The sequence below is a fragment of the Crocuta crocuta genome, unplaced genomic scaffold (genome assembly GCF_008692635.1).
Source record: "Crocuta crocuta isolate KB4526 unplaced genomic scaffold, BGI_CrCroc_1.0 scaffold94, whole genome shotgun sequence".
NCBI classification, from domain to species: domain Eukaryota; kingdom Metazoa; phylum Chordata; class Mammalia; order Carnivora; family Hyaenidae; genus Crocuta; species Crocuta crocuta.
In genome coordinates, this window is record NW_027530180.1 from 1,378,281 (window position 1) to 1,402,334 (window position 24,054).

At 40.2% G+C, this 24,054-nt stretch overlaps 1 long non-coding RNA gene across 2 annotated transcripts in view; it reads right to left on the reverse strand.

Annotated features, from left to right (window-relative positions):
- Positions 1 to 770: 770 nt before the first annotated feature.
- LOC144232239 (uncharacterized) overlaps positions 771 to 24,054 on the reverse strand; it is a 51,111-nt gene continuing 27,827 nt past the window's right edge. For both annotated transcript variants that reach the window (XR_013335346.1, XR_013335347.1), the window contains exon 3: positions 771 to 1,031. This is a non-coding gene — a long non-coding RNA (uncharacterized LOC144232239). The remainder of the gene's footprint in view (positions 1,032 to 24,054) is intronic.

Sequence of the window (24,054 nt, forward strand, 5' to 3'; positions counted from 1 at the left end):
TTTCTTAGATAGAATTCCTGAAATAATGTAAATTAATAGTGCTTTCTCAATGCTTAATAAAGTCAAATTAATTTCCAAATGTTTATGTGATTTTGTAAAGTCACCAAGGAAGCAAGAGAGTGAATTTAAGTCCATTTTGACAACCATGGGTATTATTACTTAATATGATCATTTTCTAATTTAGTGTTGCAAAAACAGTTCTTTTTACCCAGGCTTCTGACAAACTTCCAAAGAGGCAAACCTGAGTTTAGCCACGCTACCCTCAGTTAACACTCCGGAGCCGGCTTCAAATTGTCTGACACAAGAAAAATTAGAAACAGAATGTGCTGATGTAGGTAAGAAGCATTATCTGAAGAAATCATACAGGTAAAAAGATTTGCTGGGATTTATTAAATGACATATGGTATGGGCTTTCAGAGAAAGGAGAAACCCACCTCAGAATGAGAGAAACTAATGGGACCTGCCTAACAGGAAAGCAATTAAAAATCACTTGGTGATGGAAAAAGGCGATCACAGAAACCACAGTGCAGAAATACATGACTGGAGGACCGAAGTTGATTAGGACTAATGAAGACACTCATATCTGCATTGAGATAAATAATCCCTCATTAAAGACAGCAAGGTGTTAATGTCTTTTATACAATTAAAGGGGGAAAAAAGCGCACTAACAATTACCATAAGAGCTTTCATCGCTCGAAATGAACCATTAATATAAATGAATCAAAGACAAGATTGGAGACCTTTAGTAACATGTTAATATTACTGTTGTATATTTCAGGAAGCCGTTGTGTCCCACTGAGAAGTTACACAGCAGTTCTCAAATTTCTGATTGACACTGTCCTCTGACACGACCGGGACACCTCACTGAGGGTCACAGCTCCATTTCTCATCTTGACACCACTGAGATTCGGACTTTTCCCGGAGTGGGATGCGGCTCTGTGCTTACTCGACGTTGTTCGCATCATGGCACACGCAGAGAACAATGCCCTTTGTTCAGCTCTTTGGGCAGATTCAATGACAGATATGAAAATCTGTAAGAAAAACAATCTGCAATAAATATAGAAGTGTGTGTTTTTGAATGAGTGTTTTCATTCTCTTTGGGTAAGTACCCAGTAATGGAGTTTCTGGATCATACGGTAATGCTATTTTTAGTTTCCCCAAAATCTTAAAAATAAAAATTACTATATGATTCAGTAACTCCACTACTGGATATTTACTAGTTCAAAAACATATATACCCCATGTTTATTGTAGCATTATCTACAGTTGCAAAGATTTGGAAGCAATCCAAGTATTTATTGATAGGTGAATGGATAAAAAAAGTGAAATATGTATATAATATATATATTATATATATATATATAATGGAATGTTATTCAGCTGTTAAAAAGATCTTTCAAGTTGTGGCAACAAGGAAGAATCTATTAAATATCATACTAAGTGAATTAAGTCAAACAGAGAAACACAAATACCATACGATTTCACTTATATGTGGAATCTAAAAAAAACCCAAAACAAATGGACAATCAGAGACAAACCCATAAACACAGAGAACAAACTGATGGTTGCCAGAGGGGAGGGAGGGAGGGGGCTGGGCAAAATGGGTGAAGGGAACTGGTAGATACAGGCTTCCAGGTGTGAAATGAATAAGTCATGTGGAGAAAAGTGCATCAGAGGGGACACAGTCAATAGTATGGTAATAGTGTTGTATGGTGACTGATGGTACCTATCCTTGTGGGGAGTGTAGCATAACATACTGAGCTGTTGAATCACCATGTTGTACACCTGAAACTAATGTATGTCAACTACACTTCAACAATACATATGTATATATGTGTATATATATGTAATTGCCATACTTTATATAATGATAAGAAAAAATAAAACTTTCCCATAAAATTTGTTCTATTTCTTAATTCAATATTTGAACTTGATTTTACCATCAGATTTTTACTTGAAATAACCACATGCAACCTTTAATAGGAGCTTTTGACAGTGCTGTCTTCATTTGATAGTCATCACCAAGGGGAAACCTTCACAAGTTGGTGATAAAACAAATCTAAAATTACTTGTACAACCTTTCAATGACTTATAACATTTGAAATGATCTTTAAAGGATCTAATGTCCTTTTCTTTTATCAATACACGTGATATAGACTTTCTTAGGATATTGCTAATGGATTAGCTTTTGAAGGTGATAAAATGATTTACACCAAGTATTCCAAAATTATAATAAAGCCCAACTTGCATAAGTCACATCCTATGAATAGTTTGGGTGACACTAAATGGCTATAAATGAACAGTAATATCTCTGCATTCAAGGCTGAATCTCTGTGAGGATGTAGCCACCAGGAGGTCCCGCCAAGATTCCTTCCTCTCACCCTGACACGTCATACCTTGTACTACACACACCTTCCCAGGCACCTGGAAAAGAACTTTCCCAATAGCTGCCCCCTTGTCCACGTGTCCATTGGTGTCCTGGGCAGCTCCCATGCCCAGGTGGTGGAGCTTCTCATCGGCCACCCTCAGCGTGGGATGGTAGACAATGAGCATCAGACATCATTCATCATGTCACCATCTAGTGACGGAATAGATTATCATCAGGAGCACCTGGTTGGCTCAGCTGGTTAAGTGTGTGACTTTGGCTCAGGTCATGATCTCAGAGTTTGTGAGCTGGAGCATAGGTTGTCTGCTGTCAGCACAGAGCCCGCTTCAGATCCTCTATCCCCTCTCTCTTCCCCTCCCCAACTAGCACACGCTCTTGCAAAAATAAATAAGCATTAAAAGAGAAAGAAGGTAGAATGGCTTCTCATCAGACTCTGCTGTATTTGGATCATCCTCCAGAGAATCCAAGAATAAGCCACACATAGCAAGAGATAAACAAGCCAAGAGTTCCCATCACCTTGGCAGGTAGAAAACCAATTTCTCAAGGAAAATCTAAATTTGTTTATGAAACAGTGGTTGGGAAATGTCTGAAAATATAAAGGGACTGATTCTGTGGTTAAACAGAGGACCCATCTCAGCTCTGCCATGTGTGAGCTTTGAGACTTTAGAGAAGCCACCTAATCTCTGAATCCACGCTGCTATCTGTATAAGGTAAGAGAATGGCATAGAGCAGGGAGCTAGGAAGACAGAGTAGGGAGGAGACAGAGTGAGGAAGGATATGTTGGAAAATTAAATTCTGGTTTAAGTTTCCATCACGTAAGTAGAGCTAGCTATTGTATCTAGAGATGTAGGATTTATTCATTTTACACATATTTATATTATCAGGCAAAAAACAAAGCAAAGCAAAGCAAAACAAAACAACACAAACACCCTGTCTTTGTGGGACCTTAAATTGGCACAGATTACAACCCAAAAAGTAAATAAGTGAATTACAGAGCACAGTGTAAGTACAAAGGAAAATTAACCAATGAAGAGAAATAGAGCACAGGATGGGAAAGAGCACTGACAAACAGAAAGACAGAGATCCAGGAAGGCCTTACAGGTAAACTACAACTAGGATGCGATCAGGGAACAAGTCACATGGAAATTTGGGAAAGAAGATTCCAGAAAGAAGAATTATAAGCCGGAAGGCTTTGCAGGGAGCTTGCCTGCGTGTGTTCAGGAGCTCCTGATGGAGGAAGCTGGAAGGAACCAGGGCAGTGGAAGATGATGTCAGAGACAACAGGGCCCCCAGAAGGCCTAGCTGAGCTTTAAAACGTAGGAGATTGGTTGAAAGCACCAGGATAGAAGGTGCAGAGACAGAAGAAATGAGGACTGAAGACTGAACCATAGGGCATTTTAATATTAAGAGGTAGAGGAAACAGGAAGAGCAAGCAAGAGAGAGTGAGAAGGAGCAAGAGTGAAATCAAAGAGTAATATCCTGGAAACGAACACAGAAATAAAATGTTCCAGTAAAGTGGACTGATTCTTGAAATTCTGCTCCTAGATAAAGTAAAATGAGATTTGAGAATGTTCATTGCACTCAGCATCATGGCGATCTTTTTTTTATCATAAAAGTAGCAATTTAAAATGAGTTCAAGAAATAATGGCATGAAAAAAAATCAGAAACAATGCATATAGACAGCCCCTTATCAAGACAACAAAGTGCAGGGGAGCGCCTGGGTGGCCCAGCTGTTTGAGCCTCCAACTCTTGATTTCAGCTCAGGTCATGATCTCATAGTTCACAGCGTGGAGCCTGCTTGGGATTCTCTCTTTCTGTGCCCCTCCTCTGCTCGCTCTATCTCTCAATAAATAAATAAATAAATAAATAAATAAATAAATAAACTTTAAAAAGAGAGAGGGAGCAAAGTGGAACAAAGAGCAACAGCCTGAGAAGTTGGATCAAGAGAGTTTTTTTTAATGGAACATGAAGCACGTGTGAAAGTTAATAAAATTGATGAAACAAAAACTGCTGTTCTAAGAGAGCAGGAGAGCCGACCACTCGGGAGCCTGTGTAGATGGGAAGAGTGGGGTCTGGAGTGCAAGGGCTGGGATGGTGTTGGTTAAGGGTGGGTGCTCCTCACCCCCAGAACAGCCAGAGAGGCCACGTAAGCATGTGCAATATGACAGGCAGGGCGAGGTGGTGGCAGGCGCTTGATGGGCTTCTCCCTCTTTCCCCAGAGATAGGAAAGAACCGTTGCTGAGAGTGGGAACAGGAGGTCTAGGGGAAAAGGCTAAGATACAGAAAAAAAAATCATGTGGCGGTTACCAGACTAGGGAAATGGGGTGGGATTTTTGGACAGTGCACCGGTCCATGGGACGTAAAGTGAGATCAATCGGCAGGTCAACACAATCTGAGATTTTGTACTTGTTGTGTTTGTTTTACATCCACATTCTATCGCATGGGTTCAGGTGTGAACAGAGGAAGGTCACACTCCACCAGGTTCGGGATTTGCCAAAGATGTGGCAGGAACTAAGAGAGGGGTGTGGCCCCTGGGGACTCAGTCAGTTCAGCCTCCCACTCTTGGTTTCAGCTCAGGTAAGCATCTCTCCGTTGATGAGATGGAGCCCCTCGATGGGCTCTGCGCTGACGGTGTGGAGCCTGCTGGGAATTCTCACTCTCTCCCTCTCTCTTTCTCTGCCCCTCAAAATAAATAAATAAACATTTTTTAAAAAAGGAATAGGGGAGAGGTATGGGAGTCAGGGGTATAGGGAAGGAAGGGATTATGGTATTGGGTCACTAAATGTAAGTTTGATAAGGTAGGACGTGAAAATATGGCAGGATGGATAGATAATATGTTCTACTGGGGGTCACAGGATTCCCGGAGTCCAGATACCATAGACAGTGAGTGGAAGATAGGAGGTGATGGTCAGAAAGTGAACCATGTGAAATTGAGATTTGTGAGTTTCTGTTTCTTAGTCATGACATCTGTATAGGCCCAGGAACAAACTTGAGAGGAAGATATAATGCTGAAATTCAAGGATTAGGGAGCAGAAGTATTGGAAATCTTTTATTCCTAAGATTGTTGCACATTTATACATTTAATCCCTACGATTTCTTTATGTGTGAGAAGAGTGGGACTAACTTAACTTTAAATAGACATTAGGATTGCCAGAGGAGCCTTTAGAGAATAGAGATGCTGGTACCACACTAGAAAGATTGAATTAGAATATCTGAGGCGAAGGATGTTTGTTTGAGAGTTTAAAAGAGAAGTATAAAATGTGTTTAAAATGCAAATTCATGCAGTCCAAGACTAGAAAAAGAGTAACAAAACAATCTCCTTCTCCCCCAGTCTCCCACACTGCCCAACACATGATTTGAGTGCTCTGATACTTTGGAATGAATCAACGAAGTAATACAGACTTTATGCTTTCCTTGCCAGTGCTTCTCAAAGTTGAATGTGCACATGAGTCACCTGAGATGCTTGTTAAGATGGAAATTCTGACTTAGCCAGTCTTGACTTTGGCTGAGTTTCTCCACTTCACAGGATGCCAGGCTGCTGATACAGAGAGGACCCTCTGACTAGCACAGTGGTGAGAGATCTTTTTGGGTCACTGGATGTGCATTGCTGAAAGTGGATGCCAGGCCAAGAGGGTGAGTTAACTTTTGACTTGTCAGAAGGTAGTAAGGTCTAATGCATACCACGGAGCAATACATGATGCTGCCAAGCTTAACCCCAACCCTCACCCAGGACATTCATGGGTGAGGCTGCTTTTACTTCCCACCTGTGTCACTTGTGTTTCCACCGGCCCTAAATCAAATTTGGCCTCACTTGTAACCCAGTCCCTGACTCCACCCCTCCCCAGTTTCTCTGCCCCACACACTCCTCCCTCTTTCCCCACCTCCCTTCTGCTGTAGGGCAGAGGCACAGGAAAAAAGAAAACAGTGATGGAACAGTTGTGGAATGACTCACAAGATCACTGCTTGTATCTGAGGAACATCTGGGGTCACACATAAAGCAAAATGGACTGGCAAAACCTGAACCTACAAAAATACCTTTCTGTAGTGTTTGTGCCCCAAATGCATCACCTGAATGTAATCATAGGAAATCATCAGACGAAACTGAAATGAAAGTCAACACTTGGCCTTCAAAAATGTCAAGGTCACACACACACACACACACACACACAAGGAAAATGTGAGGAACTGTAAGAATGAAGGAGAATAAAATGAGATCATAGCTAAGTGAAACATGAAATCCTGGGCTGAACCCTGTTCCTGAATAGAAAAGGTGATTGGATCAACTCAATTTGAATGAGGTCTGTGCGTTGAATGGTAACCATATATAAGTGTTGATTTCCTGCTTTTGATGGATATACTCCGGTTATGGAGAACAGCGCCTTTGTTTTTAGGGTAATGGGTATCATGTCTGCAATTTACTTTCAAATGATTCAGAAAAATATGAAATAATGTGTGTGTGTGTGTGTGGTGTGTAGTGTGTAGAGAGAGTATGTAAAAGGTATACAGAAATCCTTTGTATTCTTCTTTCAACATCTCTGTACATTTGAAATTACTTGAAAGTAAAACCTTAAAGAAACAAAAACTGATTTTCTAATATCTTTTCTCTTTTTTCCAGTTTTATTAAGAAATAATTTATATAAATTACTGTGTAAGGTTTAAGATGTCTAACATGATGATTTGATTTACATATAATGTGAAATGATGACCAGAGTAGGTTTAGTTAGCATCCATCATCTTTCATAGATACAATAAAAAGGAAAGAAAAAGAAAAATCCTGTGATGAGAATTCTTGGGATCTGCCCTCTTAACAACTTTCCTACATATGATAGAACAGTGTTAGCTATATACGTCATGTTGATACTTTACATCTGTAGTACTAATTTATCTTATGACTGGAAGTTTGTGCATTTTGACCACCTTCCGCCAATTCCCCCTTCCTCAACACCCTACCTCTGGTAACCACAAACCTAAACTCTTTTTCTATGAGTTGGGTGGGTGTTTTGTTTGAGATTCCACCTGGACGTGAGATCATACAGTAGTTGTCTTTCTCCGGTGGATATCACTTAGTATAATGCCCTTCAGGTCCATCTATGTTGTCACAAATGGTAGATGCCTCCATCAGCAGAGCAAAGAAAATGAGCAGATAACATGGACTCCAATTTTGCGTCTTGAGAAAGTCTCAGTGGCCCTATTCCCTCATAGTCTCTCACAAGGAACACAGTTGTCACTTCTGCTGCTGAGAATGACCCAGAGAGAAAGGCAGGCTGCAGGCACCTGGTGCACACATGGACACTCAACTCAGAAGAGAGGTGGATGAGGAGAAGGGAGAACCCTTTCTCAACAACTCCCAGGAAGCACCTGTTCCAGGTCACAGGAAACCACATGACTATTAACGTACTAATGGATCCTTCCCACTCAATCCCATTTGAGCCTCTGGTTGCACAATTATCTTAACTGTAAACTTTAAGAATCTAAGAACTGTGCTTCATAGGAAATTCCAGTGCCATGGAGGACTAGAAAGAGGCACAGAAAAGTCTAAGCCAAATTACAGAAGTTTGCACTTCATCTCTGTGGACTGGTTTCTGAAGATATAGGGAGAGTTCAAGGACACGTGATGGCAATGTAAACTGGAGGGGGTGAGAGCAAACTCGGAAGGGCATCTGATGTTACAGGTGTGAGGAGGGACAGCAGGCAAGACTCACTGGTGGACCGGCTGGGTTGGAAGAGGAAGGAAGGGGGTGGGGGCAGGCAGATTGAATACAATGAGAAAAAAGAAAACAATCGCAAGGAGTTTCAAATGTAGGAAAAGCTCAGAACATCAACGTAATTTACCTTCTTTGAAGCATTATATTTGTTTATACCTCTGAATCGTGGGACTTTTCAAGGTTAATGGATTTTGGTTAATCTTGGCCAGGTGTCTGTTCATCATGCAGTTTGGATCCTGGGCAAACTTACTTAACCTCATTATAATTTAAAGCTTGTTGCTAGGTAACCACATCCAGGGTTCTTTCTGATCTCTCGATCAAGATATCTGTGCCAAAATGTACGTAAGCTAATTTGAAGGTTAGAGAGAGCTGATACACTTTTTATGAGAACTTTTTAATCATCTTTCATTTATGGAACTATTTCTGCATGAACAAAGTTAGATATTTTACCACAGAAGCTGCATGTTCGCTTGCCTGGTCTTCTTTTAGCCCTCTTTTTAAAAAACGTGAAGAAATAGAGTAGACTCCTCCCAGTGAATGACCAACAAATCTCTGTCCTTGGATCCATGAGGCAAAACAAGTTATAGAAGAATGAAGCAGCATCATGTGGGGCGAAAATTCAAACACCTTTCCCTGTACCTTCTAAGTGAAGAAATGGGAACTCAAAGAGAGAGAGAGAGGGTATGTTGAAGCAATTGTGTGCCTAGGGAGAGAGCAGCCCTTGGAGGGTTGCCATGGTGATGGGGTTATAGACAGATGAGTTAGGGGTCCTCTGGAAAAGGTAAGATGAGACATAGCTTTCTTAACCTAACAAAGGTCATTTTAGGCCCCTTAGCCATTTTGTGACCCATGTCTGACTGGCATGACCTGACCAATAAATTTCTTTCAGAACTGCCTGGGATATGTTCCAACTGTAGAAAAATAGACCATGATAGTTAAAGAGTTTAAGGAAATAAAGAGAATGCAAAATCCAACACCGTCTACCAGGCCTAAAAATAGCCTAATCCTATCAGAGACAACAAGGCAATGGTAAAACTCCCAGTGCTGTTTCAAAAGTAATGAGCTAGTGCACATTCTTTTGTGGTTTTTGCAGGATTAAAACCCCTCTGAGAAGTCAACCCCAGACTAACTGGATCCAGAGAACACTTGATGTAGACCCTTGCTGGCCCCCATGGCTTCAATCAACCAGGACCTGGATTCTGTCCACCAAGGATGACTTTAGCCCCAATTCTACTCAGAACTCTCCTTGGCAAGACCCTCCATGAATGTGCATGCACCCTCAGCTTAAAACCTCCCCAACTTTGTTGTTGAGGAAGGGGAAGGCACAGCTGTGAGAAATATCCTGGTGCTCTCCTTACTGGTTGCACGTAAAACCCTTCCTTTTCCCACTCTTTTGGCCTGACCTCCATGAAGAGGCTAACAGTTTCAGGACCACTGACTTTGGCATTGGAACTGTGGTCTATGGGACACAAGGAAGGAATGGGATGACTAAAGGTGGAAACAGTGTCTAACGGACACCTGAAAAACATACTACTTATGAAATTACAAATCAGCCTTGCTCTGGGGCTTGTATGGGTACTGATTAGTGGTCAGCATCCTGTGAATAAACGCATATACTGTGTATATATCTTTCTAATGGCATGAAACAGCTATAAAATATAATGGTAAACACTTCCTGTGTATTTATCCTGTAAAAAAAAAAACCCACAAAAATACAGTGTATCTGTAAAGACTATAGAGAAGAGTGTTAAACGCCAATGATTATATTGGAGAAATCAAAACAGAATGCTTTGAAAGAAGTCACCAGGGTGCGGCCATGAGTTAAAACGCACTTCACAGGACACCTGGGTGGTTCAGTTGGCTAAGCATCTCTTGATTTTGGCTCAGGTCATGATCCCATAATTTATGAATTCGAGCCCCATGTCAGACTACGTGCTGATGGAGCAGAGCCTGCTTGCGATTCTCACTGTCTCCATCTCTCTCTGCCCTTCCCTTGTTCTTTCTCTCTCTTTCTCAAAATAAATAAACTTAAAAAAACATACTTCAACAATTATATTTGAACAAAATATGTCTTAGATGTGATGCATTTGGCACAGTAAACAAAATCAAATGAGACTAGGGAATATTTCCCATAAAATCCTGATGGTGCATTCAGTCACTCCCTTTTCCTTGATTTTATTTTTCTCATTAAAATCCAATCTATGACACATTTAAAGTTCTCTCCCACCTAACAGTAACACGTTCAAAGCAATAAGCTGCACATACCCTGGGGGAGAATACCCAGTGAAGACTCTCTGATTTCTAAACTCTTTATAACACCTCGGTTAACATGACCTGAGATCATCGCTGATTACACAAACCTGACACACCTGCCAGGCAGGAGTGGGTGAAATATGTTGATAATAAATACAAGAATGCTGGAATTGAGCCACACAATTGTTTCCTGTTTTATGGAGGAAATGTGTTTAAACAATTCAAAATAAAGCTCGAGGGAAAATTATTTCTGCCCTGGACATCTAAAAGCATGGATGGTGGGTCAGCCATTACTATTTTAATTGTTAAACTAAATCTGGGTTGCTTACAGTGATGCATTAGGTTTTTTAATTCACCAATGTTCTTGCCTGAAAGCTCAAAAACTAATAATCTTTTTCATGCTATTGCCAACAGCTTTAGCTATTGTCAGAAAAGTTCTCCTCTTCCAATGGAAACCTGAAAATGAACACACAAACCACCATGAACAATTTAATATCTTCTTTTCATCTCTATTTACTACCATGGGAAAATAAGACTTCAATTTTTAAATATATTTACAAGGAAACTCATCATCCACTTAAGTGACATTAATTATCTTCCCTTGAAATGTTTTGTTGAAAGTTAGTTAATTCTGAGAGGCACCTAGCTGGCTCTGTTGGTAGAGCATGCAACTCTTGATCTTGGAGTCATGAGTTTGAGCCTCATGTTGAGGGCAGAGATTATTTAAAAATAAAATGAATGAAAGACAGAAAGAAAGTTAATTAATTCTGGACTCAATACTGAACTTATTGAGAGATATTTCCATGGTTCTCCCTAAGCAAAGCCAACAGGATATATAACTAAGGCTAAGAGAAATTCTTTCTTGGTATTCTGTTGAACAGAAAGATGGAAGGAAGTCACCATGCCATTTCTGCGGTATTTTGTGCTGCCAAGAGATAAGACTTATTTAATGGCCCTCATATAAGCACTGCCATTCTTTCAAAAATGTCAAGTTTGGAAGATTCACCAATCAAAGGCAAGCCCATAAGGAGCTCATCAACTCATATGGGAGAAACCACTGAACAGGCAGTGATAGTGTAATAAATTCGTTAGCATGTAAAGAGAAGGGGAGTTTACCCACTTAGCCTTTTTTTTTACATTTATTTTTGAGAGACAGAGCGTGAGTGGGGGAGGGGCAGAGAGAAGGGGAGACACAGATCTGAAGCAGGCTCCAGGCTCTGAGCTGTCAGCACAGAGCCCGATGTGGGGCTCGAACTCACAAACTGTGAGATCATGACCCGAGCTGAAGTTGGCGCCCAACCGATTGAGCCACCCAGGTGCCCCATGCCCACTTAGCTTTGAAAAGGTGGTGAGGGCTTCCCAGATGACACCACTTGAAAGCTGCATCCTTGAACAAAATGATAAAAAGCCATGTAGGGATGGAATTAAGGAAGACAGAAGACGAAAAATGGGAAAGGTGCTCCAGGTGGTGAATACAGCACATGGAAATGCTACAGACTAAACAGCTTGAAGCTTCAAGAAATAGCCTAACATTGACCATAATCAGCAGAATTTCTCAGGTGGGGTCCACAAGCCCCTCCATACAAGTCACCCAGCTTGTTGCAATGCAACTTCTGCGGCCCTGAAGCTTATCTACTACCTCGGAATCTGGAGTCCAGGACTTTGTATTTTAAATAAGCATTCCAGAGAATTCATAGGCACTCTGGATTGTATATCACCTGACAAGGCAAAAGTCTGGGAAAGGAGGAAGTAGCAAGGGAAGATTCTGGTGAGCTGAGCAGTGTTGGACCATGAAGTTCTTGAACACCAAAGGTTTGGAACTTGGGACTTCCCTGAGTTCCATAGAGGAGCTACAGCCAGAATCTACATAAGAACAAAAAGGGAATAGAATTCTACTTTAGAAAAACCACTCTAGAGGCAGCACGGAAGAATGGATTTGAACTGGGAGAGGCTCAGGCAGAGTTATCCAGAAGACAAAAGAGTTGAAGAGAAATAGTAAGAAAGCAGGACTGACTAGAACTGGTGATTGATCCAATGGGATATGGTGGTAAAGGGGAGGGGACATGTTATTAAGGATGGGGGTTAGGGGGGACATCAAGAATGATCCCTCGTTAGGGTCCTGGCTTGAGCACTATGTATAGAGTGCTGATCACAAGGGGTGACAGTTACATTCAAAGCATCTGTAGAACTCAGGGTCAGGAGGCACGTTTGGGATGGAGTTAGAGACTTAGAGTCATCAATACACAGATGGCAACAGAAGCTGTGGAAAGTACAAGCTTATGGTGCCGACTTTCTTCATAAACAAGGAAGTAGAGTTATTTCCCAATATACTAAGAAAAAAAGGAGATGTCAGACAACTCAGGAAATATAAAATAGCTCCTAAGAGGCCACAAGGGAAAACACTGAACAAGGAAACAGAAAGCATTAACGGCTCATCAAATAAGGACAACTTGTCATCCCTCTAGTTGTGTTGACGATGTTTTTCTCCTGTAGCACTTCCCCACCAGGGGGGCAGGAAGGGAGAAAGGAGGCAGCTGGAGTGCTAGGGACTCAGCCTCTCTAAAGAAGCAGAGGGACTATGGGCACCTGGGTGGTTCATTTGATTAAGCATCTGACTTCAGCTCTGGTCATGATCTCGTCGTGGGTTTGAGCCCTGCGTCCAGTTCTGCGCTCACAGCTCAGAGCCTGGGGCCTGCTTTGGATTCTGTGTCTCCCTTTCTCTCTGCCTTTTCTCTGCTTGTATTCTCTCTCAAAAATAAATAATAAACATTGAAAAAAGAGTTCCTTAAAAAAAAAAAGCAGCAGCAGCAGAGGGACTAAAGGGCCCCTCTTGCCTTGAAGGCTTTCTCCCAAACGCTGAACTTACTCCCCAAACTCAGATCCAGGAACAAACACCTGCTAATCTTCTCTTCAGTGTGGTTCTGCTTGCCCCTTGCTTGTTAGTTCCTGTGTGTGTGTGCATGTGTATGTGTATAAATGAACACCCTCTGTGAATACAATCACTGTTCCCTATTTACCAGGCCTACTTAGGTAGCAGTGAAAATTGAAATTATTTCCTCTTATTTTATGGTTATATTTGTCTACAAGCAACAAGCTAGTGTGATGATTAAGTAGAAAAGATGTTGAAGCTGTATTCTAAATTCACTGTTAATTATTACTTCCATCCCTAACATGTCCAAGCGTCACTTCCTCTGCTTCTCTCTCTTTTTGAATATCTTCTTCCCTAGGTTTTCCATAATCTCCTACTTATTCCATATAGCCAAGCATATCTAAATCGAGTAGCAAATGATTTCCCTTCCCCACTCTGCATGTTGAACTGGAATAGGGAGGGATGACCCCTGACCAAGCACACACATGCTCTTTCCCAGTGTAACTGGGGGGTATCTTCCTGGTTGAAGGTAGTGGCAGCATTCTGGCCACACTTTTCTGCTAGAAGAGACTTTTCTGTAAATCCAACTTTCCAGGCCTCTGGAGGTACCTCATTCCTTCCATTCTTGTTCAACCTCATGGCTCTCAACAGTCCACAAGCTCCTGGTATTCTTCCAATAAATTTCCTCTTCTTCAATAAAAAAAAAAAAAGATTTTCAGTCCTGCCTACTATTGTAGTAGTTTCACATGTCCCCAAATTTTCTGAGATTTTATGACATAAGCCCGTGGTTGGTTGGTTGGTTGGTTGGTTTTCTGTCCATTCACTCCTCCTTTGTGGCTTTCAGCTGCTATGGAGTTACCATTCCCTCATTTGCTATTCCAAATATTTCTGACCTCTCAGCTGTGTAGCTTGCCTCTTTTTTTTCCTCATGGGTTATCTCTTCTTCATTCCTTTATCATCATTTCAGTGGACTTTGAAGAAAGGCTAGAGATGAACTCATGGTTCAAGCCACCATGTGCCATCAAACTTCTAAATGTGTTGGGTACTTCATGTATGGATTTCTAGAGAACATCACTATTGTAGCTGAAGTAAAATGCAATTATCAATGATCCAAGAAGCAGAACCATGTTATGGCCAAAGAAATAAATAGTGATGTTAGAGGAGGAATTGTAGTCTGGCAAAAATCCAGTTTGTATAGAAATCAAATCTTATTATAGTATTATAGGGAAAACTATGTTATTCAGGACTGAGGTTTTGTGGCTGTGGGTTGAGCCAATTATTTTAATTATACTCTTGGGGAAGCTATTGGGATTCAATGAAAGGTGATTGATTTCCACTGGCATTCAATTTAGCACATTGCTTTTGAGCAAAGAGACTTGACATTTGGCTTAACAGTGTTAAGACCACGGTTTGATGCTGAGAAACAAAAAATGTGAGCTTTTAGCAATCAAATTAAGATCTTCAGCAAACACCATTAAAACTCAGAGGACCAGACTACTTGAGGCTGCAGGGATCATTTATAACACAGACGTTAGTATTCCTTCTAAGCAAACACATTCTTTATTTTAAAAATCTAGGTGCCTAAATAGGAGAATAGCCTAATAAACGGAGGTAAATCAAACCCATAAAATATAATGAACCAGTTAAAAGTAGGGTTTCCCCATATGGACAGATATGGCTAGACCTCTAAGACATACTACTGAAAGAAGAAAAAAGCTGTTTCAAGGAGTATCCTCCAGGAAAGTTGGGGAGAGGGGTACTGAGACAAGACAGTTTGATTAAAGGAAACTTTCAGTCTTAATTATGTTAATTAACTATTGCAAGGAGAATTATTAATACATCACCTATATGGTTAAAAATAATTTTAAGATGGGGCGCCTGGGTGGCTTAGTCGGTTAGGCGTCCGACTTTCGCTTAGGTCATGACCTCACGGTTCATGGGTCCGAGCCCCATGTCGGGCTCTGTGCTGACTGCCAGGTCCGCTTAGGTCATGACCTCACGGTTCATGGGTCCGAGCCCCATGTCGGGCTCTGTGCTGACTGCCAGCTCAGAGCCTGGAGCCTGTTTCAGTCTGTGACTCCCTCTCTCTCTGACCCTCCCCTGCTCACGCTGTCTCTCTCTCTCTCTCTCTCGAAATAAATAAAAAACATTAAGAAAATAATTTTAAGAATAAATTTAGTTTCTAATTTATAAGTGATTAAAAATTTTTAAAAATGTTATTACTTTATCTTTGAGAGAGAGAGCGTGAGCAGGGGAGGGGCAGAGAGTGAGAGACACAGAATCTGAAGCAGGTTCCAGGCTCTGAGCTGTCAACACAGAACCTGACCCGGGGCTCGAACTCATAGACGGTGAGATCATGACCCGAGCTTAACCGACTGAGCCACCCAGGTGCCCCTATAAGTGATTTTTTAAAATGTTTATTTTGAGAGAGAGAGTGCGCACGTGGGTGAGAGTGCATGCGGAGCTGGGGTAAGGGGCAGAGAGAGAAGGGGAGAGAGAATTCCAGCAGGTCCCCTGCTTGTCCGCACAGTGCCTGACGCCAGGCTCCATTGCACGAATCTCGTGAGATGATGACATGAGCCCAAATCAAGAGTCGGCAGCTACACCGATTGAGCCCCCCCAGGGGTCCCCATAAGTGTTTCTCGAAAACAATTTCCATCAGGCGGTTTTCTCAACAAGCTGTGATAAAACAGTCCCATGGAAGGGAAGAGGCTCTAGTTCCAGATAAGACAGCATAAGCGCATCCATCCTGACTCCTGATGCAAACCAGTGATGAGTTTCCTGCTCTTCCTCTGCTGTGCCCAGGCATAGGCCCGAGGCAGCCCCAAACCAAGAAGAGGATACATATGGTGTGATTTTCTTACATGATGTGCCTGGAAGAGGCAAATCGTGGAGACAATGTAGAATAAAGGTTACATGGGGTTGTGGGGAGGAAGGAATGGGAAATTATTATTTAAGGTTTAGAGTCCCAGTTGGGATGATGAAAAAGGTTTAGAAATAGATCCTGGAGATGTTTGCACAACAATGTCTACATACTTAATGTCACTGAATTGTACATCTAAAAATGGCCAAAATGGTCAACTTTATATATATTTTTTACCACAATGGAACTGAAAGAAACAGAGCAATTCACAGTTAGAGTTGTAGACTTTAACATTCCTCTCTCTCCCCCATAGAGAGAAAATGAATACAGAAGGGATATAAAAGAACTAGATAATCAATCATCTGAATGTAACTGGTATGTGTAGAACATTACACTCTACCTGGAAAAAAGATCATGACCTCAGAGTTCATGAGTTTGAGCCTCACATCAGGCTCTGTGCTGACAGGTCAAGAGCCTGGAACCTGCTTCAGATTCTGTGTCTCCCTCTCTCTTTGCCCCTCACCTGCTCATGCTCTGTCTCTCTCTCTCTCTCAAATATAAATAAACATTTTTTAAAAATGGAAAGCAAACAAAACAAGATAAAGAAAATCAAGTAAACCAAAAGCTTGTTCTTTGAAACAATCATTAAAATTTCTTAACCTCAAGCAAGACTGATAAAGACAGAAAGGAAAGACACAATTAGCAATATCAAGAATGAAAAGGGGAGGAGAAATTGGATGAGGGTGTGACGGGGGGAGAAGAATGGGGGGTTGAAGGGGGTGGAATTTCACAACTGACTCCACAGACCTTACCAAGAAGAGGAGGGAATGCTCTGATAACTCTATACACAAAAATTCAACAACCCAGGTAAATGAACCAATTCCTGGGGAAAAAAATGTAAAACTTGACTTAAACCTCACAGCCTATACAAAAATGGGCTCAAAATAGATCGTAGACCTAATGTTTATGTTTTATATAAAACATAAAACTATAAAGTTTTACAAGGCAATAACAGAGACAATCTTTGTGACTTAGAATATGCATGATACTAAAAAGCACAATCCTTAAAATGAAAATACTGATTAATTAAATAGCATTAAAATTTTTAAACCTTTGACCTGAGAAAGACATGGTTAAGGGACTAAAAAGGCAAGTTACGGACCAGGAGAAAATTTTTGCTTGCACAAACAACTTGTGGTCAGGCTATACCAAAAAATAAATGAATAAATAAAATTCATATTTCTACATTAAGAAAACAGTCCAATTTAAAAATCGACAAAAACTTACATGTACCTTCATCAAAGGGGACATAAGGATGGTCAATAAGCACGCAGAAAAGATGTTCAACAATATTAACCATTAGGGAAATGCATATTAAAGCCACAGTGAGAGTCATGTCAATTAAAATGACTAAAATACCAAGTGCTAAAAGGTTGTGAAGTGAGTGGAACTCTCCAACATTGCTTGCGGTAATGCAAATTCTCACAGCCACTCTGAAAAATAATGTAGCACTTTCTCAATAAATTATACTTACATTTTACCATATGACCCAGAGTAATCCCACTCCTAGGTATATACCTTAGAGAAAATAAAATTTATATTCACTTAAATACCTTTAGATAAATGTTTATAGCTGTTCTATCCATAATTGCCAAAAGCCAAAACAATCCAGTTGTCCTTGAGTGGATGAATGGATGAACAAACGAAGGTCCCAGGATACAATGAAGTGATACTGCAGCAATGAATAGGAATGAACTATGGATGGACTCAATAACTTGGATGAATCTCAAATGCATAATGTTGTGTTAAAGAAGCCAGTATTGGGGCGCCTGGGTGGCTTAGTCGGTTAAGCGCCAACTTTCACTTAGGTCACGGTCTCGCGGTTCGTGGGTTCGAGCCCCGCGTCGGGCTCTGTGCTGACTGCCAGCTCAGAGCCTGGAGCCTATTTCAGAGTCTGTGTCTCCCTCTCTCTCTCTGACCCTCCCCTGCTCATGCTCTCTCTCTCTCTCTCTCTCGAAATAAATAAAAAAGATTAGAAAAAAAAAGAAGCCAGTTTTAAAAGTTACATACTATATGATACTAGTTGTCTGATATTCTCAAAGACACAAAACCGCATTGACTTTCTATGATTCAAAACTCTGTACTGTTTATCAACAGAGATAACTTCTTTGCAATGGTTTTTGAAAGCATCACTCATTTTCCCTCCTATCCCCTATAAATGTGACCTTTAACTCTAAATCTAATGTCTTCACCCTTTATAGATCATCAAAATACCATTTTTAAAGGGCTCAAGTGGAACACAGTTGTACATTTTAGAGAATCATATTCCCTGTAAACCCATTCCAATTACTGATTTCTTACCAGTTTAATATTTTTTGAACAAAACAAAAGCAAAAACAGAACACCTTTGAGCCACATCAGATAACACCCAGAAGGATTAAGTCTTACTACATCATGAATTAAAAGCAGATTGGAAAGAGGTGAGCTGCTCCAAGACCAGAAGTGTGCAATGCTGTTGAATGATTTCAGTGTGCCAATCACCCCAATTTTGTTTCATACCAAATGTACTTCTCTATTTCAAAATTTATTTAAACGTGTTTTAATCCAAACATATTTTTGGTCTTTCATTAAAATAGCGTCCTACTCACTTCTGACAATCAATTATCATTGTGATTCCATTCTAATAGGATAAAAATTATAAACATCGTGCTCTTCTCTCATATCCAATCTTTTTAAACCTATTCGTGTCTTCTTTGGAAGTGATTAATTTATTTGCCACTTTGTGTTAGGCCCTTTTCCCTATGAGATTATAATACTGAATAGCCTTCCAGTAGGCTGCCTTGATTCCAAATTGCATCCAGGTTGACAAAAAAATTCTACAACTCCACGTTCTGAATGTCCTTTCTCTGACTCCCAATATGATTCCCATTATCCACTGAGTTAAAGCCAAAATACCCACTTCATGGAGTTTTGAAGAGCTTCCATAATCATCCTCAGCTTTTGTTTTGGTTCATTGCTATCTCTGGGTTTTTTATGTCATCCTCTGAGATGTCAAGAAATTCCAATAATTTCTGCAAGTGTGTTTCATACTCAGTCTCATCTCCCTGACATTATTCACTAGAACCCATATTGCTTGTACAGTTGCCTCTTCTTGAAGGACCAAGTCAAATGGCTCTTCCAATAAGCCTTGTATGACCATGATAAGCTTGCTTACACGTTTGAGAGCTCTGATACGAATTTATAGATTAGAACACACACACACACACATAGATTGTGCCTCTAGTTATCCTTTTGTTCCAATTTAAATATTGGATTTTCTTTGCATTTGATTGATAGGCTCTTGGGGACAGGGCTACCTAATGAGATGCAAAATAAATATCCAAATGAAAAAATAACTTCCCTACATAACAGCAATAACCAATTATAAAATGTACTAGAAAAAAATCCCATTTATAATACCAAAACAATACTAGATGTAGGAATGTAACTAAAGATAAGCAAGCAAAGCCTTTATAAAGAAACTTTATTGAAGGACAGCAAAGAGAACTATAAAAATATAGAGAGACATACCATTGTTACTGTAGGAGTCTTGATACTCTAAAAAAGTCAATATTTACCAGATCAATTTATCAATCTAAATCTGACTCAAAAAGATTCTATATTTTGACAAGCTGTTTCTAGCTCATTAAAAAAATAAAGCAAATGGCAAGTGTTTCCCCTAAACACTCTTAGGGGAAAAAATTATAATATCTAGTTGTAGCAGATACTCGAACATTTTATAATTATTCAATAATTAAAAGAGTATTGTCCTGGCATAGCAATAGGAAAATAATAAGAGTGAGTCAAGAGGCAGAATTAGGTATAATATTATAAAATTAGCCAAATATATTGTAAAATATAATATGGTAAAGAATTAGGTATAATATTGTATGTTATTGTAATAAAGTAGCATTTCAAATTGATAAAGAAAAGATGGGCTGTTAAATGTATGATGAAGAATCTTGTCTTATGTTGTCTATGAAAAGAAATATCAAGTAAATTAAAATCTAAACATTAACAACCAAAACAAGCAATTCTACTTTCTGAAATTGTGATAATGACAGAACAATTTGAAAAAGACTGCATGTTTATCATAGAAGTAGTTAAATAAAGTATAATATAACACTGAACCAGCATTCAGCCACTACAGAGTAAGGTACTTATTTGTCCTGACATTTAAAGCTTCCAAGAAACTGAAAAGAATAAGGTAGACTTATATGTCCTGACATTTAAAGTTTCTGAGACATACTGCTGCGTGGAAAAAGTAAGTGAAATGAGCAAACATAAATCTTGATCTTATGTTTTTCTAATGAGAGATACGAATGTATGTAAATAGTGAATGAGCTAGCAAGCTAGGTACTAAGCAGGAAATGACAGTGGCCCCGCATAGCGGAAATAGAGGTGGGTATGTAGGCAAGAGATGGAAAAGTAAAGACTTTCACGTTTGACTCCAAGTTTTACTGTATAGTTTAAAACTATGACTTGTGTGATTAAAAAAAGGAAGAAAAGAAACACATTTAATTAATTCATATCCCAAAAAGTACAGGAAAAGGGCCATTGCTTATTAGAGATGACATTCCTAAAAAAAAAAAAAAAAGCAAACTTTTAAAAGGAAAATAGGCATAGATTTGATCACATGAAAATTTCAAACCTTTTAGGTCAAAAAGACTCATAAACAGAATTAAAACTTAAGTCATATCTAAAAGAAGTAGTTTAAAGTGTATAACAGATGAAAGATAAATGGTCATTATATATGAAGAACTATTATGAATAAGAAGAATAACAACAACCCAACAGAAAAATGGGCATCTGAGGGGCGCCTGGATGGTTCAGTCAGTTAAGCATCACACTTCAGCTCCGGTCATGATCTTGGGGTTCTTGGGTTCGAGCCCCATGTTGGGCTCTGCACTGACAACTCAGAGCCTGGAGCCTGCGTCAGATTTTGTGTCTCCCTCTCTCTCTGCCCCTCCCCTGTTCTTCCTCTGTCTTTCTCTATCTCTCTCAAAAATAAATAAAAATTTTTGAAAAAAGAAAAATGGCCATCTGATGTAAAAAGACATTCATAAAATTACAAAATTACAACCTGTCTAGGTATAGAAGAAATACATATTAAAACAGTAAGTTTGTCCATCAGATATACAATTTTTTCAAGATATTGACAATATTCAAAGTTGGGGAGTGTTGAAGATTGCCAGTCACTCCCAAGTCCTCTTCGTGTGAACATAAATTGAACCTTTAGGGATCACAATATGCAATATGTTAAAACATACAAATGGCCTACACTTTGACCCAGAAATTCCATCCCTGTCAATCCATCCCTAAATGAAATAATCACACTTATGAAAAATGATACATTTACAAGGACATTCAGTGCTGTATTATATATGATAGCAAGAAACTGGAAGCAAGCTAAACATCCGTTGATGGCTTGGACATTGCGATGTTACCAGGGAACATTGTGGTCCTTGAAGAGAACAACTACCAACATTGAAAGATCTTGTTATGTTGTTAAGTGAAAAACAAATCACAGGCAAATAGCTGTACTGTATTCCTGCTCGTGCTGTAAAAGGATGCTGTGGATAGACATGGTGTTATGGACTGAATTGTGTCCAACCCTCACCTCGGAAATTCAAGTGTGGAAGCTGTAACCACCATACATCAGAACATGACTGTATTCAGAGACAGGGCCTTTAAAGAGGTGATAAAGGTAAAATGAGCCTGTTAGTGTGGGCCCTACTCCAATCAGACGCGTGTCCTTATAAGAGGAGATTGGGACACACAAAGAGACCTGAGGGAGGGGCACCTGGGTGGCTCAGTCGGTTAGACTTCTGACTTTGGTTCAGATCATGATCTCACCAATCGTGAGTTTGAGTCCTGCAAAGTAGGGCTCTGTGCTGACAGCTCAGAGCCTGGAGCCTGCTTCGGATTCTGTGTCTCCCTCTCTCTCTGCCCCTTCCCCATTCTCCCTCTGTCGCTCGCTCTCTCTCTCTCTCCCACAAAAATAAATTAAAATTAAAAAAAAAGAGAGACCTGATAGAGAAACAACCATATGAAGACACAGTAAGAAGGGAGAGAGGCTTCAGGAGAAACCGACTCTACCAAAACCTTGATCTTGGACATCCAGCCTCTAGAACTATAAGGTAACAGATTCTGCTGTTTAAGCCGCCCTGTCTGTGCTATTTGTTATGGCAGCCATAGGAAGCTAATATGAGTAGTAAGGATTTTAGGAAGATGTCCACTCATTTGAAAGTAGATGTAACTTGGGGAGCCTGGGTGGCTTAGTCGGTTAAGCGTCCGACTTTCGCTTAGGTCATGATCTCACGGTTCGTGGGTTCGAGCCCCGCGTCGGGCTCTGTGCTGACTGCCAGCTCAGAGGCCGGAGCCTGTTTCAGAGTCTGTGTCTCCCTCTCTCTCTGACCCTCCCCTGCTCGCGCTGTCTCTGTCTCTCCTAGAAATAAATAAAAATATTAAAAAAAAAAAGTAGACGTAACTTCTGGAGCTCTAGAATGAGAGGGGAGAAAGGAAAGAAGTTAAATAGTATATATATAGTTTCTGTATGCTTTCCTAGTACTAGAGATGTCAGGGCAGGCATTTATTTTTTTCATAGTTAAAAAGTAAAAGAAAAAGGAAAGACTATCACTCTGGTAAGTAGGGGAACACTCACCAATGGCACACGAAGTGAAATGTTAATCCATTACATGATTTTTTAAACAGTAGAATGCAAACAGTATGTTTTGAGATCAGTTATACAGGGACCTCATAGACTTTATATATGGGGTGCATATTTTTGAAAAGACTTAAAATATCACTTCTATTTTCAGAAGGTACATTTTCGCAAAAAAAGAAAACTCACCAGCAAGTCTTATCTTAAGGCTGAGAACCCTAGGAGAAATCTGTGGTCTCAGTTTCCTCTGCTCCATTTCCACTGCTGCAATCAGCCAACACCACATTTTGCAAAATCTAAGTGACTCAGAATTAAACAAACACTACACATATGAAACCAGAAACATCTGCACCCCACAATGGACAGCAGAATCCACAACAAGACTATCCTGGCTTCATCATACATGCTCCTTCTACCACTACCGGAACACGGATTCTGATAGATTTTCTTATTGGACAGTTGGTTCTGAGGACTTGCTTTTTGCCTACCTGGCAAAATGACAATTTCAAGGAAAAGAAGCAGAGGGATGAAGTAGTTGCCATTTCTCCCAAATCTACAACAGCTGGGAACTCTAAATTGTGGGCTAGATGCATAAAAATTCCACCAAAATCTCAAAATATCTCGAAGCCAAATTTTAACCAGAATTAGCACCTTACGTTCAACTGCCACCCTCCACCCCCAGCCCACCCCGCCTGGTGTGCAGAGTTTTGGATCCAGCAGATGTTATCTATTCGTTAAACTGAATCTTACTATGTTATTTTTGCCAATGTAAAATCTTTTTTTTTTTTAATGTTTTATTTGTTTCTAGGAGAAAGAGAGAGACAGGGTGAGCAGGAGAGGGTCAGAGAGAGGGGGAGTCACAGACTGAAACAGGCTCCAGGCTCTGAGCTGGCAGTCAGCACATAGCCCGACGCGGGACTCGAACCCACGAACGGCGAGATCATGACCTAAGCGAAAGTCGGACGCTTAACCGACTAAGCCACCCAGGCACCCCTGCCAATGTAAAATCTTGATCTCTTCAGACTGATGGCTTCATATCACCTTAACATTCAAAAATCATAAAACAAATGAAGCACTGAAAAGTATAAAAAGAATGTAAGCCATTTAAAATCGTCTTAAGGGGCTCAGTCAGGTGAGCAATCAACTTTGATTTTGATCTCGCAGTTTGTGAGTTCAAGCCCCACATCAGGCTTACTACTGTTTGTGCAGAGCCCATTTTGGCTCCTCTTTCCCCTTCTCTCTGCCCTGCCCTGCTCACTCGCTCTTGCTCGCTCTC